Here is a 13,496-nt window from a genome sequence, read left to right as displayed (position 1 = left end):
TGAATTAAATACAATTAATCATATGCTCTGAAATGAATGAATAATTTAAAATAATTTTTTATAGGTATAGAAGTGCACTTGTTGCACCGTAATGGGATCATCCCTACTACAGTTGACAATATAGTTAAGAAATGAATCCATATAATCCCACACTGCTATATATCTGTATAGTTGTACTAAGCTTGTGTTTGTAGAAACCTTAGCCAATTTTACTGAAAAAACTTGCATCATGACATATTCAAAATGCACACAACAGCTTTCCTGGTCTGGAAAGCAATTAGTGGGGTCTCACAACACCATTGGCTCCCATTGTGCTTCATGAAAAAAATATTAGAAGAAATATAATATTAGACAAATACATACCATGAATAAATAGAACAGTTGTGATTTATACGTACATATTTAAGTTAAATTAGAGAAAAATTATCTAGTCAAAATCTTCAGTTTTAAAAAGCAACAACGCAAATACAGTAATCAAATAAGGGAGGAGAATAGAACAATGCTACATGGAAAAGGTACAAGTTTGATGGGCCAAGCTATAGGAATAGGTTTACTAAAATGCAAGCTACACGAACACATGCTAGAAGTTCCGTTTTGTGCATGATAAAGTGTCAAAAGAAAAAAAAACAATAGGATATATTTATTGGTACTCAACAGAAAAGTTGAACCAATTCAAAAATGTTCAAGGATTTAAAAAATGATTGCCAATTCAAAATATGCTCATGAATTCCAAAAATATTGAATTCAAAATTGTTCATGAATTCATTTTTTGTGAATTTTAATATATATATATACATATATATATATATATACATATATATATATATATATATATATAAATATAAGAATGGAACACAAATAAAACCAAAAAATAACGGTGAAAAAAGTAAAAATAGAAAAGACAACATAAGAAACATATTAAAAAAATAGGAAAAATCTAGCCCACAAGCTTCCCAAAACCTGGCGGCAATGCGTGGGCTGTGGAGCCGAAGACCAAGCAGAAGCACATAACAGGGCGTGGTCAACTGCGCGCGCCCGAAAAGGTGCTTACCAGGGCATCATCAAGCCCGATCTGGGCTGGCACCATCTCAGTACAAGGTGGCATCCACATTGCCTCATCGGAGCTATACGGCATGCAAGTGGGCGACCAGTGGTGGCGGCACCAGGGTAGTGTAACTGCGTTAAGCGTGATGCCTCTTGGCATTGACACCTTCGTGTTAATATAGGCAGGGAGATTACAAGATATGCGTAGGTAGTTGGTCAGTTATCAACTTGTCCTCTACTCCAAGCTATACACGGGATAGAGGATATCCTAGCCAACAACCTGCGCCACAATTTACATGAATACACACGCGACACATTGTCACGTTACACAACTACGGCCCTACTCTTTTAACATCCTCCTTCAATCTTAACGTATCAAGGTTCAGATTGCCCCTGAAGGCCTGTAGTTGCTTCACTTGTAACGGTTTTGTGAACCCGTCAGCAACCCGATCTCCTGTTGGAATGAACTGTATATCTAGCAACTTTTGTGCAACTCTTTCTCGTACAAGATGATAATCAATCTCTATGTGTTTCATTCTTGCATGAAATACTGGGTTTGCAGACAGATATGTCGCTCCAAGATTGTCACACCATAAGCATGACATGCATGTTCTTCCAATGCGTAGTTCATCAAGCAAAGTTTCAATCCACATTACCTCAGTTGTTGCATTTGCCAGAGATTTATATTCTGCTTCAGTGCTAGAGCGTGACACTGTAGCCTGTTTCTTTGCACTCCAGGATATAAGATTCGACCCAAGAAAGATTGCAAATCCTCCCGTGGACCTCCTGTCATCAGGGCATCCAACCCAATCTGCATCAGAAAATGCACTCACTGTGGTTGAAGGAGACTTACACAATTTTAGCCCTGTGTTGGCACTCCCTTGGAGATACCTCAATATCCTGTTTACAACTGTCCAATGTATAGAGGTAGGAGCATGTAAGAATTGACAAACTTTATTAACAACAAAGGATATATCAGGTCTTGTTAGTGTCAAGTATTGAAGAGCACCAACTATGCTTCTGTACTTGATTCCTTCTTCTGGGCTCAGTACTTCTCCTTCATATAATGACAATTTGTCAGTGGTAGACATAGGTGTACTGTAGGGTTTGCAGTTCTTCATACCTACACGTTTGACTACATCTTTGGCATATTTTTCCTGAGTTAGCATAATACCATCATGCAATTTTTTAACTTCAATGCCTAGGAAGTAATGTAACTCTCCTAGATCTTTAGGAGCAAACTCATTTTTCAGATTTGATAGCAATGCTGAGGTAGCCTCTTGTGAGGAGCTGGCAACAATTATGTCATCAACATAAATTAACATAAATATAATCACTTTCCCTTTCCGGAAGAAGAAGAGAGAAGTGTCTCCCCTTGAAGGCTTGAAACCAAGTTGCTGAAGTTTTGCACTCAATCTTGAATACCAAGCTCTAGGTGCCTGCTTTAGACCATATAAGTCCTTGTCCAACTTGCACACATGATGTGGCTTTGAATCATTTTCAAACCCAGGTGGTTGTCTCATATAGACCTCCTCCTCGAGAACGCCATGTAAGAACGCATTCTGAACATCCAATTGGCGAAGACTCCATCCCCTAGAAACAACAATAGACAGAACAAGCCTAATAGTAGCAGCTTTAACTACTGGACTAAAGGTGTCCTCATAATCAATGCCATAACGTTGTTTAAAGCCCTTAGCTACTAGTCTAGCCTTATACCTATCTATTGTGCCATCATGTCTTCTTTTAATTTTGTATACCCATTTACAATCAATGATGTTCCTCTCTCACCTAGAAGGAACCAAACACCAAGTTTGGTTTTTCATAAGTGCACCATACTCTACATTCATGGCATTTTTCCAATTATCATTACCTAGAGCTTCGGTTAGATTTTGAGGCTCACCAGTAGCAGCAAAATTTGCAAATTTAATGTTCTTGTCATACATGAGTGTTCCATCCTTGTAAACCGTAGGTTTTAAATACCTTTTTGTGCTCGTGTAGTCATCCGAGAAGATGTGCCGGAGCGCACAGGTTCGGTGGCCACAGAAGATCCCAATCCCACCACAGCAGAATGTACCTCGTTTGCCGCACGCATGGACGATGTTGGATCATGCGCCCGTGGACCAGGAGAGGCCGACCCTGGCGAGTCGGCTGTGGCCACGTGACTGAGGGCCGTCATGAGATCGCGCCCGCCATCATTACGCCGCGTAGTGGGGGACACACGACTGGGTTCGCATCCAGCCGCCTCGTGACAGCCGGTGCGCGGAGACAGAGAACGGTCCGGCCCACCCGACCATCCTGGTGACCCGTGGCAGGCGTCACCCGAGGAGTGGATGTCCCCGGACCCTGGCGGGGGCAGCATCAGAGGATCCGCCTGGGGATCCATTCCCGCGTCAGCTCCAGTATCAGCGCGACCAGGCGAATCTGCCTCGTGTCCGCTGCCAGGTGTTTCTTGCTGCTGCTGCATAAAATCACAAGCATTTGGAGTGCAGCTTTTTTCACTGTCATCTCCATCAGAAGTAGGGCTAGTAACAAATGATCATCAGCATAATGTTCGTCCCCATGATCGGTTGGATTCAATAACTCCGGATTTCAAAGGAGAATTTCTGCCCGAAGACGTGCACCGGTATTTGGGTGAAGTGAGAAGAATGGGAAACGTTTTCATCAAAAACAACATCCATGGAGATATACACTCATCATGTTGGAATATCAAGGCATTTAAAACCTTTGTGAAGATTGCTATATCCAAGAAAGGTGCATTGCTTGGAACGGAATTGAAGTTTGTGATTGTTATAGGGTTGGAGGTTAGGCCAACAAGCACACCCAAAAATTCTAAGTGAGGAATAATTGGGCTTTTCATGGAACAATCGCTCAAGGGGAGTTTCAAACTTGATAACTTTGCTAGAGAGGCGATTGATCAAATAAGTAGCAGCAATAAACGCTTCATCCCAAAACTTTAAGGGCATTGAGGCTTGGGCAAGAAGAGGCCTACTTCGACGATATGTCGATGTTTTCTTTCTGCTGATGCGCATGGGGACAAGAAACATGATGAGATATTCCTATCTTAGTGAAGAAGGAGTTGAGTTTTTAATACTCCCCTCCCCAATCCGTCTGAAGAGCAAGAATTTTGCAATTAAATTGTCGTTCAACAAGGTGCTGAAAGTCATGAAATTCTTGAAAAACTTCAGACTTGTGTTTGATCAAATAGATCCAAGTGAATTTACTGAAATCATCGATGAAACTCACATAGTATTTTTTTCTACCTACTGTTTCAACAGCAGGGCCCCAAACATAAGAGAAAATAAGTTCTAAAGGAAGCTTGAATTCACTTATTGACTTTGGATAAGGTAACTGGTGACTTTTACCCTTTTGACAGGCGTCACATACAGACTCATTATTGGAAAAACTAGCAGAAGGGAGTTTATTTTGACTAATAACTCTCCTAACAATGAGAGGAGATGGATGACCTAAACATTGGTGCCATCTATCCGAAGATATTTTGGTGGCACTGAGCACCTGCTTCTGGATGTTGAATCCCTTGTGCTTGACGGGACAGAGACCACATCTACCCCTGCCTCGAAGGAGTACCTTCCTCATTCCCGGTTCCTTAACAAAAAAAGAATGATGATGAATTTCAACAAACATATCATTGTCAAAAGCAAGGCGACTAGAAGAGATTAAGCTCTTGCTAGCTTCTGGAACATGAAGGATGTTATTTAGGTAAAGATCACGATTAGGGGTACGAATAGCTGAGTGACCAATATGTTCTATATAGCCATACCTGACCCACACTACTAGGAAAAGGGCTATAGATAATATGGACACTAATGGCACACCAGACAAGTGGTGCGCCACTACTATATAGCAGTGGCGCACCATGTGCGGGTGCGCCATTAGTGTGATGGACACTAATGGCGCACCACACGCATGGTGCGCCACTACTAACAAACTTTTTTTTAATTTTTCCAAAAGTACTAATGGCGCACCAGGGCACAGCGCGCCATTACTAGTTAACTAGTAATGGCGCACCACTCACCTGGTGCGCCACTACTATCATTTTTTTGCAAAACTACTAATGGCGCACCACCAGCTGGTGTGCCATTAGTAACCAGGGTTACTAATGGCACATTTGTAGGTGGTGCGCTATTAGTAACCTGGGACCAGCTAGATATCTTGGACAGCCACCTACCACACTCACTTTCCCCACTTTCATTCTCTCCACCTCATCCTCCAAGCTTGTCTCGGGTGCCTCCTCCTCCTCACCTCATTTGCATCATAGATTCACCCAAATTAAGTGGTTAAATTACCTTTTTTTGATAGGTAAGTAAGGGGAAAGCTTTTATGTTGTAGATCTACTTTTTTCTCCCTCCAACAACATGCACATGCACTTTTTATGGCCTAGCTAGATCTACGTATGTTTGTGGTGTTGTATATGTTTGTGGTGTTGCATATATGTTTGTGTTTGCAGGTACCGGTATTTGAAATGCGATAGTTGCCAATATTTTGCCGGAATGTTGATTCATTTCCGCTTCGGCGAGAATTTGGCACTATGCATTCTTTTTGGTCCTATTTTTAGGCAAAGTCATGCCAAAAAAATTGGTTCTAAAATATTGTTTTGCTCTACCCCGCAGGCAACCATAGTCCGCACGATGACCGAAGGCATCGTGAATAGGTTTTTGAGCTCCGCGAAGGCCGAGATGCTTCAAAAGAACGAGATGGAGATAATATGTCCGTGTTGAAGATGCAAGCTTAAGAGCCTTATGGACCCGGATTCCGTAAAGGTGCGGGACCACCTGCTCTTGCTTGGTTTCATGGATGGCTATCAGTGGCAAGGTGATGAAGATGATTATGAAGTCGTCCATGGGGGCCGGGCAAGAAATGAGGAAGGGCATGAGAAAGACAACCGGGACGAGGGCGGGCGAGAAGACGAAGAATCTCCAGGACACAGTCATCATGTAGAAGATGTCGGACATGATGGTGAGGAAGATACCGGAGCAGACGAAGGGCATGATCATGAAGATGAAGATGCCGGAGCAGACGACGATGGACCATCGATGGCCTGGGTGCAGGACCCTCATATTCAAGAGCTGCTTCTCAAGCAGACGGATAACACAAGGGATGCCGCCCGAGAGAAAGCCAAGCTGGATCAACTGGAGATAGACGCGGTTACTCCAATGTATGAAGGATGCAGGCCCGAGGATAGCCGCCTGAAAGTAACGCTCATGGCTCTGGAGATGAAGGTAAAACTCAAAATGACTGACGCATGCTTCAACGAGAACATGTCGTTCTGGCACCAACGTCTTCCCAAGGGGAACAAGTGCCCGACCAGTTTCGAGGAGGCGAAGAAAATTGTGTGTCCTCTGGACTTACCGCACGTGAAATACCATGTGTGCATGAACAATTGCATCATTTATCGGGACGAGCACGTGGAGTCTACCATATGTCCGGTGTGCGGCGTCACTCGATACAAGAAGAGGAAGAAAGCTCCTCGAAAAGTGGTGTGGTACTTTCCGATCACTCCTCGTCTGCAGCGGTATTTCGCGGACCCTAAGGTAGCAAAGCTCCTGCGTTGGCACGCGAATAGGGATGAGAAAAAGCGAGAAGATGAGGGAAATGATCCAGAGATAAATAAAAAAGACAAGATGCTGAGTCATCCTAATGATGCGAGCCAGTGGCAAGCGTTGAACTTCGAATACCCAGAATTTGGGGACGATCCAAGGAACATCGTGCTGGGTGCGAGCACTGATGGAGTCAATCCATTTGGCAGCCAGAGAAGCACACATAGCACCTGGCCTATATTTGTGTGGATGTACAACCTTCCCCCCTGGTTGTGCATGAAGAGGAAGTACATTCACATGAGTATGCTAATTGAAGGGCCGAAACAACTAGGGAACGACATCAATCTGTATATGGGGCTGCTGAAAGAGGAGCTAGACACGCTGTGGAAAATGCCAGCCAATACATGGGACGCCGCAGAGAAAGAATATTTCCCTATGAGAGCCGCACTGCTCACGACGGTCCAGGACTATCTTGGTTACGGAGATGTCGCGGGGCAGGTGGTCCATGGATTTTCTGGATGCGTCAGGTGCATGGATGACACAACGTATCGCCAGCTAGATAGAGATCCTGGGTCTTCGAAAACTGTGTTCATGGGACATCGAAGGTGGCTTCGCGACGATGACTCATGGAGGAAACACAAGGATCTGTTCGATGGTGAAACCGAACCCCGAAGACGCCCGTGTATGAGGAGCGGCGAGGAAATAGACGAGCTGTTGAAAAATTGGAAAGATTGCCCATTGCCGGGAAAGAAGCAAAAGGTGCCAGAGCCGGGAAAGAAGCGAAAGGCGCCAGAGCCACTGCTGAAGGTATGGAAAACGAGGTCTGTTTTCTGGGACTTGCCATACTAGAAGATCCACCGTGTGCCTCACAGCCTAGATGTCATGCATATCACGAAGAACGTGTGCGAGAGTCTTCTTGGTACCCTGCTCAACATGCCAGAGAGGACCAAAGATGGGCCGAAAGCAAGGGCAGACTTGAAATCAATGGGCATCAGGGTGGAGCTTCACGCTAATGATGATGATGATGAGGCGAAGCAGGACACGGAAAGTCGTCGCAAGGGCAAAAAGGCCAACAAGACAGGAAATGACTTCCCTCCCGCGTGCTTCACTCTAAGTCAGGAGGAGATCGATCAATTTTTCACCTCCCTCGTAGGAGTAAAACTTCCTTACGGTTACGCGGGGAAGATAAGCAGATAACTAGACTCAGCGAAGCAGAAGTTTAGCGGGATAAAGTCTCACGACGGTCACATGCTGATGACGCAGATACTTCCAGTTGCAATCTGTGGGATCATGGACGCGCACGTCCATGATACGCTATTTGGCCTATGCAACTTTTTCGACGTCATCTCTCGGAAGTCGGTTGGCGTGAGGCAACTCAGAAGGCTACATGAAGAGATCGTGGTGATACTATGCGAGCTTGAGATGTACTTCCCGCCCGCATTCTTCGATGTTATGGTGCATCTGCTGGTCCATATCGTGGAGGATATCATCCAACTCGGGCCGATGTTCCTGCACAGCATGATGTCGTTCGAAAGGATGAATGGTGTCATCAAAGGATACGTTCGCAACATGTCACGTCCAGAAGGAAGCATAGCCAGGGGCTTTCTGACCGAAGAGTGCATCTCCTACTGCACGAATTATCTAGGCATCGAGAACCCCGTTGGTCTGCCCGTCAACAGGCACCTCGGCAGGCTCGCTGGATGGGGTCACCGTGAGGGTCGCCATGAAATGCATGTCGACTTCGAGGGTCGACTCGCCGACTTTGAAAGAGCAAACCTAGTCACGCTACAACACATAGACGTGGTCGATCCTTTGGTGGTAGAGCACACAACCTTTATTGAGAAGACGTACAATGACCGAGGCCAACAGAGGACGGACGGAGATATATCAAAGAGCACAACTCATGTTTCACGTGTTGGTTCAAGCAGAAGCTTCTGTCGTACCCTTTACATGAGGATTCTTCTGCGAAAGAAGAACTCATATTCGCCTTGTCACAGGGCGCCGAGCACAACCTAATGACGTATGAGGCGTACGATATCAACAGCTACACATTCTACACCGAGGGAAAGGACATGAAGAGCGATGGTTATCAGAACTCCGGGGTAACGATGGAATCCTACACCGGTAACGACAAGGACAGATACTACGGAAGGATCGAGGAGATCTGGGAGCTGAGCTATGCTGGAGAGAAGGTCCCGATGTTCCGTGTCAGATGGGCCAAGAGCATCCTAAAAGAAGACCGGTATTTCACCACCATGGTTATACCCGAAGCCAAATCCAAGACCGCAGGCGCAAACGTCACCGCGAAAAATGAGCCATGGGTACTGGCTTCCCAAGTGGACCAATGCTTCTTCATTACCGACCCGCCAAAGGCCAGTCGTGTTGTCGTGAGGAGAGGCAAGAGGAAGATCATCGGAATGGATGGAGTCGCCAATGAGCAAGACTTCAACAAGTACAGCGACCTGAAGATGGAACATGACGACGACGATGAAGTACCAGCATACACCACAAGAAGAAGCAGGACCACCCTACCTAAAGGACGTCCGTTCAAGAGAAGAACTCCATTTGCAAAAAATAAGGGCAAGAAGATTGTGAACAGATAGCTAGCTAAGATTGATTGTATTTAAATTGTAGCCTTCATTTCTCGATGAATATTTTTAAATTTCATGGGCACTTTTAAGTAGCAAATTTGATGATATTTTTTCATATTCATAAATATTTTCAAATAACAAATTTGATCATATTTTTTCACATTCATAAATGTTTTCAATCATTTTCTAAAAAAATATTACACGCAACTACAAATAAAAAAGTTACTTATGGCGCACCCCCCGCGCCAGATCCCCCTCCATCTCGATCGCTATCCCACCTCGTCAAATCCCCCTCGCCGCCGACGACCCCCTGCACCTTCCTCTCTCCACCACCGCCGCCTACCCCCCGCACCCTCCCCTGCTCCACTGCCGCCGCCGACCCCCCGCACCCTCCCCCGCTCCACCGCCGCCGCCGACCCCCCGCACCCTCCCCCGCTCCACCGCCGCCGCCGACCCCCCGCACCCTCCCCCGCTCCACCGCCGCTGCCGACCCCCGCACCCTCCCCCGCTCCACCGCCGACCCCTCGCACCCTCCCTCGGCCCGCTCCACCGCCGCCCACGCCCCCCGCACCCTCCCCTGTCTCCTCGCTCGGTTCCCCCAAACGGAATCGGCCGAGCGCACCACCCACCCCCTCCCCCCCCGTCCCGAGCGAGACCTAGGGTTCAAGCCACCGCTGTCGGCCCTCCGCTAGGCAACAAAAAATCCTAAAAAACTTACTAATGGCGCACCGCTAGGGGGTGCGCCATTGCTATCCAAAAAAAAGATTACTAATGGCGCACTGCCAGGAGGTGCGCCATTGCTATCAAAAAAAAATACTAATGACGCACCGCTAGGGGGTGCGCCATTACTAACCTTCCCCCTAGCTAATTCCCCCTTCGCCCGATCCCTTCGTCCCTCCCTCGCCAGATCCCCTTCCCTCCCTCGCCACACCCTCACGCCCCCTCCGCCCCTGCCTCCCTCCTTCCGTCGCCCGGTCATCGTCCCCCGCCGCTCCTTCGCCATCCCGCCCCAGCACATACGTCCCCTCCCTCCCTTCTCCCATCCCCCTAGCTTCTCCTCCTCCTCCTCTCACCGCTCGTGCCTTCTTCTGCTCGGAAGGTCAAGAAGGCGGCCAAGGACGCCGACAACGGCGACACTGGGCCCCGGCTCAACAACAACATCATGAGCCCCTTCCTCCGGATCGCCGCCCGCAGCCTCCTCGACGCCAGCATCCTCTAGGTGCTTCCTCCTCTCTCCTCCCCTCCTTTATCTGCTCCCCCCGTTCGCTTGCCATCGCTGGATGCTCGGGATATGTGATGCGGCGCCTTGCTTTTCTGCCATGTATGCTTAGATCTGTCCGTGGAGAAGCTTGTGTATTCCTTGCAAATCGAGTAGCATGCGGTATCTTTGCAGTCGTTTTGATGTGTTCGTGGTGCGATAGGGTACTACTGTGGTAATTTTAACTCCTTGTTCATTAGTTTATTTTCTGCTGTTTCCGCGTAGTCGTTAGCAGCATGTCATTAACATCTTATGGTGTGGCTGAAGCTTGGTGTTTCACTGCTAGTATGGGATCTTCTCTGATCATTTGGACCCAGTAAGATCTTGGTGTCTGTCGAGTGATAGTGTCTATTCTGAAAACTTATTGCAGCAGCCTTTGTATTGTTCATTTTGAGTTTGCCAAGTACTGAGTGAAGTCTAGATTGTTTTTCTAGTTTGTTATATTCCTATGTACAATAGATCATAATTTGTTGTTGTTATTGTTCTAATGGTAGTTTAAACTTGATATGTTGTGCAGACCGAGAAGTCTTTCCTCAAGCAGCCAAAGGTTTTCCTCAGGTGAGGAGTTCGATTACCTTTCTTGTGCTGTTGTTGTTTCGCAATGTGCATGTCTTTTATTGATTCTGTGTAATGCACTTACCCTAATAGCTCTTGAAGACAAACACTCTCGCCCTTTTGTTCTCTCTAATAGCTCTTGAATAATGCACTCTTAGCATTTGAATCATGGAAAATTAATTACAATTAGCAGTACTTTACAATTGCAGATGGAATAAATACTGAACTATTGTCTTTTCCCTTATAAATGGCTTGCACTTACGGACAACAGAAATACTAACCAAGTCATCAACTACTCATTCTACCTTATGCAACAGAAAAGTCTCAGGCAAGATGATCTAGCTTGTGTAGTGTTTGAACAACAGGCCATTGTCTTGCACTTTCAACCACCTAACAAGCCCTAAATTCAAGGGATACACAATCCATGTCAATAAACCTAACAAAACATAGCCCATAATTGAATGATGAATTGTTATTCTTGTCACTCCTGTACAACAACTGGTTACATCTCATCCTACAATAATAATACAGTATTAGCAAATCGGTGATGCTCCAGTTGAGGGAGAAGAACTTCTTGATGATGATGGTTACAATAACAATTGCCTCTAATTTGTGTTCTTGTTCTTGCATCTTGTTTTTTCTGGGCTCAATTCTTGTTGTAGGAACCAAAGGGGATAACATAAACTCTTCAAGTAGATACAATCCATGTGAATAGCCTGATCTAACCACTCTGATAGAACAAGAACAAGAAGCTCTGAAATGAATGATGAATATTTTTTGTTGATTCTTTCTGGCCAGTTCATTCATCATTTAGGGCTTGATGTATGGAGGCTTGTCTACTTGCTGCTAAGTAATACAACATAATATTTGATATGAGCAGGTGAACAACTTTCAGGTCCCGGGAATCTACTCAAGGCTGCAGACACTTCTTGTCTCACTTCTTTTATCATCGGTATAATATTCATATTAAGGAGTTTCTATAAGTTCATTGTTCTTACTTGCAAATTTAAAATGAAAGCACAATCAATCCATATTAAAGACTTTAGGTTGGTTTTGTTTTGAAGGTTCTTACTAGGGTTCTTCTTGGCTGCAATTCCCTGGTATATTGGTGCTTTTCTTCTATTATTTGTTTCTTTGGATCACCGGGAGAAGCTTGGATTGATTGCCTGCACAGTTGCTGTAAGTACTCCATCTTCTAAAGCTTATCACATACTACTAGAATTTTCTTCCGGTGCAAAAGAAAAGGGTTGTTGTTTGTCTTTTGTATAAAATGAACTAAAAACACTTACATACTTATTAATGTTTCCTTACACGAATACTTCCTGTAAAGTTGATTTTATAAAGTTGTGTGATCTTTGCTTCTGAGACTGAAAGTGCTTCTATCTCAAAAAAAGAAGAAGCAAAAAATTAAAAGTGCTCATCCTAGTGGCAGGCACAGGTCCTATCACTTGTGACTGCGTATTTTTGTTACATTTATTGTTTTTTGTGACTGCTCAGCTGTGTCATCTTGATGGCATCTTGCCGCATGCTCTTCCCTTTTAATGCTGCTCCTTAGAGATCTACACGACCTTGTATTATCATTTTGGACCAGTGATTGTTGTATCCTTGTTTTTGGAAGTGTCATGTCACTTCACCCATATCGTGTATCAAAACAGCGTAGGGAACATGGTATTTTTTTATATTGTTTTGATGATGTTGCTGCTGTACTTGTGATGATGTACTTGTATCCACTGTTGCTGCTGTATCAAAACATTGTATTCACTGCTGCTAATGTTGTACTTGTGATGATGTTGTACTTGTGATGATGCTACTTGTGATCTTATGAAATGACCCATTGGCGACTTCATTACGCGGGGATAATGATTTTGCAGGTACCCCGAGAGGCCCTTGAGTTTGCCGGAATGTCGATTAACTTCCGTTCCGGCAAATTCGGGTACTCCATATGTCCTATTTTCAGCAAAGGTCATGCTGAAATTTTCCGTGAATTTTAGCATGACTTTGCTAAAAATAGGACATATGGGGTACTTGCGACTAATGCATGGGCCGGGGTATCTTAGTACTTAATTAAGTAGGATCAACTGCCCCTTTATTCTTGCTGCATTAAACCATAGGTGGCAATAGAGCCAAGCGATTAGGCCCAACTTAGAATTCTCTTTCCCTTTTCTTGATAGGGTATATTATTAGAAGATACCCATATATATCAGTCAACCTAGGGTGCCTCGGCATCAATAAACCCTAAATGATGAAAACTTAACTTAGCATTTAGGGTGCCTCAGCATCGACAAACCCTAAATTATAAAACCTTGGCTTTTAGGGTGCCTCGGTGTCGATAAAAACCTAAATGATGAAAGCTTAGGTTTTTAGGGTGCCTCGGTGTCGACAAACCCTAAATGATAAAAGCTTAGCTTTTAGGATGCCTCGGTGTCAACAAACCCTAAATGATGAGACCATGATCTTGTTCCTTGACAATAACCAACTGTTTGAGCAAACTTT

Source organism: Triticum aestivum, chromosome 6B (genome assembly GCF_018294505.1).
Source record: "Triticum aestivum cultivar Chinese Spring chromosome 6B, IWGSC CS RefSeq v2.1, whole genome shotgun sequence".
Taxonomy (NCBI): Eukaryota; Viridiplantae; Streptophyta; class Magnoliopsida; order Poales; family Poaceae; genus Triticum; species Triticum aestivum.
Note: the sequence above shows the minus strand (reverse complement) of the source record.